Genomic DNA, 6522 nt, shown 5'->3' on the forward strand with positions numbered 1-6522 from the left:
GACTTGCAGGAAGTTCCACTAGGGTATGAGGAAGAACTTTACTGCGGGGTGACCACAGGCTGGAACAGGTCACCCACAGAGATGTGGAGTCTCCATCACAGGAGATATTTGAGAACCATCTGGACACAATCCTGTTCCATGTGCTCTGGAATGGCCCCGCCTGAGCAGGGAGGTTGGAGCAGATGACCCACTGTGGTCCCTTCCAACCTAACCCAGTCTGTGATTCTGTGATTTAGGTTTTTTATTTTTCTGGTATTTTTGGCAGACTAGGCTGCAGGGCACACAGGCAGGACAAAACCATTCCACCCTCAGGACTGGACCTTACAGACACCATACCACCAGCAGGCACTCACCAGCCAGGGGAAGAGCAGCTATCAGAGCAAGACTGGCCCAAAGCAGTGATTACTGCCTGCTGGTCCTCCAAGCCTTTGTTAGTGGCAATTTAAAACCTTTCCTGTTCCTCTCTCACTCGCTAGGTCTTCTCTTGTTCTCTGCATCTCCCGTCTTTGTACAAAATCTTGCCTCACTCATTTTTTAAAGTACATCACATTTTCTTCTTCTCTTCTTCTGTTCTTATGAAATGTTGCCAGATGCTACCTGCCCCTCCATCTTGACCATGTAGCCCACCTGATTGCAGTACCTGGCAAATTTTGCATGGAACCAATCACAAAATCATAGAATGCTAAGGGTTGAAAGTGGTCTTTGAAGATTATCTAGTCCCAAACCTGCTGCCCTGTGGAGGGATACCTCCCACCAGACCAGGTTGCTCAGAGCCCTATCCAACCTGTCCTTGAACACCAGCCAGGGATAGGGCATCCACAACCTCCCTGGATAACCTGTTCCAGTGCCTCACCACCCTCACAGTAAACAACTTCTTCCTAATATCCAGCCTAAATTTCCCCTTTCGATTTGGACTCATTATTCCTTGTCCTATCACTACTGTTCCTGACAAAGAGTCCCTCTCTGGCTTCCCTGTAGGCCCCCTGGATAGTGAGTGGCAGGTTGCTGTGAGGTCTGAAGAGCCCCAGCTTTCTCAGCCTGCTGTGCCTGGGAAGAGGGTGTGGACATGACAGGAGATCATCACTGCCTGCTTTGAGCTGACAGTTCACCAAAAACATGGCAGGAGACAGGTCAGGTTGGGCTGCGAGCAGGAACTGGAACTGTAATCAGATTAAGGGAAGTGTCACACACCTCTGGCTCCAGGGCGCAACCTGGCATCTCTCCTCCTCCACTCTCAACCCAGTCACCCATCCAGTCAACGTCTTGAACTTCACACAGGGTCACAGGGAAAGGTGAAAGCTTTGTCTGTATTCAGCTCAGGCTTCACTGTGCTGAGCTGAATGTTCACAAGATCCCACCTCTGAGGCTGTCAGCAACTTGAGAGTCCATGTGAGGGAAGGACTTGCCTGTGGTGTTACCTGCTGCCAGGAATCCTGCCTGTGAAGACTGCTGTATTGGTTCCATCGAAGCACCCACCCAACACTGCTAACTGCTGGATCCTGTGACAATTCACCGTGACTCCAAATTGCCTGGCATCAAAATTGCTACTTCAATCAACAACTAACATGGAATGAATTAGCAGTGGACAGTTCATGCTATGGAAACCACAAGGTCACTTCTTGGGAAAAGGACAGCTGGATGTAACTATCTACAGTAGTAGCAAGGAAAAAATAAACTTGGGAGGGATAGTAGCAGCCAGCAGTGCAATGGTGCTGTAGGGAAAAGGAAATCCCATTTTCAGATGAAGTAGCAATACCCTGAGATGCAGTTACTCAGTTTTATTCTGGTTTATCCAATATAAACAACGTCTCAGGTGAGGAGACTGTAAAACAGGAATAAAAATTACATATAGAAAAAAATACAACATATCAGGAGGTGTTGAAATCAGAATAATTTTAACTGACTTTGGTTATTGTAAAGGACAGTAGTAATTGTTTCCTGTGTCTTCCAGAGGAGAATGAGCACAAATAAAGTTACTAACAGAGTAGACATCTCTCATCCCTTCAGCTGGATGAGAGGGAAAATTTCTTGATATCAAAGAGGAAAATTCATGTAGTTCTTCCTCACTATAGATTTTAATAAACACATCAGAGAATGATCAGGCATGCCTTTGAATACAGGTACACCTAATATGCACAGCACAGTGACATAGAGCAAGTAGACAAAGCATCCCTTCCAGGCCACCATTTCAATGAATCTGTTATTGATTTAGAAGAAAACACACTCTGATGTAGTAGAGATTCTGAATTTTTGCAAAACTTTGTAAAATTACTTAAGAAATAATTTTTCCAGTGCCAAAGAGAAGCTGATGTGTAAGAGTGCAGTGGAGAGAGATCAGCACAGTGGAATCCAGTGTATCCTGCATATCAGTATCTCACTGTAGGCAGTACAAGTAGGATAACAGTTGTTTCCTCAATACTGGGAATGTCACTAGTCATAATCACTTTATACCATAAAAGACAAGACCACTTGAGTATCAAGGAATAATACTGAACAAAGTATGTGCAAAGCTCAGTAGGACTCAACATTCCAATGGTACCCAGGTGTTTGCTTTTAGTTTGGGGTTGTTCAGGGTTTTTCAAATACTGTGGGTGTAGAAGTAAAACAAAAAATGCAGATGGATTAATTCAGGGTTTCTGCAGAAATCAGAGTAGGCATAGAAAAGGCAGGACTCAGAGAACAACTTAGGTCAGAAATAGCAGAGAAAACAAGCTTGTGATGAATCTTGGGTCACTTGAAAGGTTGAGGGAGCTGGGCCTGTTCAGCTTCGAGGAGAGATGACCGAGAGAGGACCCCATCAAAGTGTATGAATATTTAAAGCAGGGGTGTCTGGGATATTCTCAGTGGTGCCAAGCAATAGGACAAGAGGCCATGGCAGAAACTGATGCATAGGAAGTTCCACCTGCATATGAGGAAGAACTTTATTGTGTGGGTGACTGTGGACTGGAACAGGTTGCTCAGAGTGGTTGTGGAGTCTCTCACTGGAAATGTTCATGAACCATCTGCACACAATCCTGTGCGACATGCTCTGGGATGACCCCGGGTGAGCAGGGAGGTTGGACCAGATGACCCACTGTGATCCTCATGTGTGAAACCTGCAGACCCATGTTCCCCAGCTCTTCTAGCAACACAACAAACAGTTCTGGGCACACTGCTGCTCTCCTGCTTACCCAGGAATTGACAATGCAGCTGTGCACAGTTTTTAAGACCCAAGTGTTTTCAAAACTTGGAAACTGTTACCAGTAGAACACAAAAAAGTTGGGAAATAGACCAACAGAGCTAAAAGGGAAATAAGAATTCCTGATTTCTGACCTAGAAAGCGATCCATACAGCCCCCTTCTTTCCCAGTTTTCCATGCCTGGCAGGAGAATTGAAGACAGACAGAGGAAGCAGACAACAGCCGGGTTTCTCAACTATGCAGCTAAACCTGTAAGGAGTATGTGTGAGATGCAGATTTTGTCAAACAAGCATTGATCCATCCCAATGACACCAAAAACCCCCTACTTGTATCTTGAAACTCTTGGGAAAAACTACAGCTGAAGCTCTTGTTGGTTTAATCATGCACATTATGATCAAACATCTTCAAAATTGTCATTGATTTTGAGAGGCTCCACTTCAAAGTGACCATCCATTCTTCCAAATTAAAGATACTCCATCAGTTTGTAAAATTGGCCCAAGGCTGGTGCGTAGCACTGGACATCAGGTTTTGAAAATCAAAAAGCTAATGTTAGCCTATGTGTATACAAAATACCCCATTGTTTATAAAAATGATAAAAGACTGATGTGTACTTGATTAGGAAACATGTTAATTTTCCAAAGATCCTAACAATACATTACTTTTTAAAAACTTCTCAGTGGCAGTGAATGTATGAAATGCCACTAAGATACTTTCCAATGTAAACAATGATAGCAGAAACATTTCCTTACACTATTATTAACCTCGTTTGTCGAACACAATCTTTTTTCCTTGCATTTTTTCTTTAATGTAGTTTGGTATGAACAAACACATATTTCATGCTGGCTCACACAAATGCAAATGTCATTGATTACAGTGGTGCTTGGGCCAAACAGAAAGAATGTGACCCACTTGACCCTTTTTCACCTCCATGTGCACAAAAATCATTGATTTGTCAGAAAATATATAAGCGTGGGATTATACAACCCTACAAAATGATGCAACCCTACAATAACTCCCAAGCATAGCCTTTTTCTACATGGATTAAAGGTCAATATGTGTCCTTTCAACCCCCAGAAAGAGCTACCATCCTCATTTTAATTCCAGGAATTAAAATTTTTGTATGAAAATCTACATGCCTTTGTAAGTCATGTACAAAATTCACCTGCCCCAAATGAATCTCTTTTGTTCCATCCACCTGCTGTGTCAGCAGTGACTTCTTCTTGAGTCTCTTTCAGGCTGGAAGATGGCAAAACTTAACGTGATTTTTCTGCCTGGTATGTTCTGTGGCACAATCAAGGCTGCCAGTCTCACGGACAAATGCCAGTTGAGAAATCATGGAACAACCTTGAATAAAATTGCCAACATGGGAAAAAGGCTCTTTCTCCATCTTGTTTATGTCTTTGGTCACAGAGTAATAATCCCATTTGTGTTCAGGAACCTTCCCTGAAACAGGGAGAAGCAGTCTGGCTTTCCCAAGCCTCAGAACGACCGCTTTGGCTAAAAGCAAAAGTCCAGAGTTAGTTCATGAACATTTCCTGCATATCAAGAGAAAAGGTACCAAGACATGATTGGATTAAAGGCAACCATTTGTAGAACAGGAGACAAAAAAATACTTTCTTGTAATATATAAGAAAGTCAATTTAATCTTAAAGCTGACAAACCCAGAGGCAATATTTATTAAATCAAATTAGGCTACAGGCATCCCTGTCACAGCACACTGACAGAAGTTCTGTATCCCCTTCAGTGACAGATACATCACGTTATAACACTAGATTGTTTTCAGTGGATAATGTTCAGTGTTTTCAGTGGATCAAAAAACAATTCCGGCATGCATGTGGCAGTCTGCTGCTTCTCCCTCCAAGGCCAGGGAAAAATATGATTTTACACCCACATTTCCTGTCTAGGGAAAAGAGTAACAGCTTGGGACTGTATCACCTTGTCACAGAACCCCCAACAGAGAAGAAAAACGTCTCTCACTGTAGAATCAAAGGCACTCACACCTCAGGAAAGTTCTTGCAGCCATACCTCCTGGAAGGGAAAATTTCCCAGTATGATAGAGCCAGTCTGAAAACTCCAGAAAACACTGAAGGATGTAATTTTACCAGTAGAGCTATCTGACGGACCTTGAAAAAAAAATGTCCTTGTTATAACCTACCCCCAGAGCAGATCTAAAGGGAGAGCCTTGCACTGTATGTTTAAGACAGTTTCTTCGTTTATGGCAGGAGGGAAAATGTGGACTGTGTCTAAGTAGTGATCCCTGAGCCTTCTGGACATAGAGAAGAAAGATGGTCAGAGTATGGCTCTGCGTGATAGAAAGGGAACACAAGAAATATCTCATACACCACTCAGAACAGTGCATTCATCAAGCATTATGCCATAAATAACTCATTAGTGAGCATTATGAAAAACAGTGCCAGTGTTAGGAATTCCTGATCGTCTCTGATGGAGCAGAAGTGGGATCAGCACAGCTTTTCTGGGGAATCCAGCAAGAAAAAAGAGCATCTCCTTACGATCTAACTTCCTTTCTTGTAGGCAAAAGGAAAATCTGGGCCAAACAGTCTCTTTTATCAGGTATAAAATCTCCCATTGCAACATTAGGATTACATTAAACTACAACATTGTAGCAGTTTGCACAAACAAAAAGCTGCTCATCTGGGTTACCGCAAAAAGACTCAAACTACATGCTTTGTGAGATTCCTGATAAAAGCTCTGGGGAAAAGGACTAGAGATGGTAAACAACAATTTTATATGACTAATCCAATATAATCCTATGCTGGGTAAAAAAGCCATCTGCATGGATTCCCACTGAAGTGCACTTTAATAACAGTGCAGCAAACCTCTGGCTGTCACATTGAGGAAATGCTCTTTCACACTCAGGCTAAAAATTGCAAAATATTTCTTCCTTTTTCTTTTTTTTCCCCACCCCTCTGTTTTTATTAAAGCTGTTACACACTTGTCCTCCCATTTTATTGCCTGTTAGGAGATCATCCATCAAACCCATGAAGTGACAAAGATCCATCAAATCCGTGAAGTGACAAAGATCCGCACCGGCAGGCATCTGAGGATTCCATGTCGACGGCCGGGTGGCTACAGCGAGGTCACCCTCTCTCTGCAAAACCACAACCTTTCTTATTACATCACTGCAGCCTGCAATTACTATGGGAGTAGAGAATGGCAAGCTGTCTGCTGAGGCACAATGAAACCAGTTCCAGCTGCGGCAGCTTCCCCGCCGAGAGACCCTGGGTTTTGCTCCGAGCAGCCCGCGGTGGGGACCCCTGTGTGGCGCAGAGCGGCCGCGCCACGCACGCTGCTCAGCGCCTTAAGGACAAGAAGGGGACTGCCAC

This window comes from Anomalospiza imberbis, chromosome 1, assembly GCF_031753505.1.
Source record: "Anomalospiza imberbis isolate Cuckoo-Finch-1a 21T00152 chromosome 1, ASM3175350v1, whole genome shotgun sequence".
NCBI classification, from domain to species: domain Eukaryota; kingdom Metazoa; phylum Chordata; class Aves; order Passeriformes; family Viduidae; genus Anomalospiza; species Anomalospiza imberbis.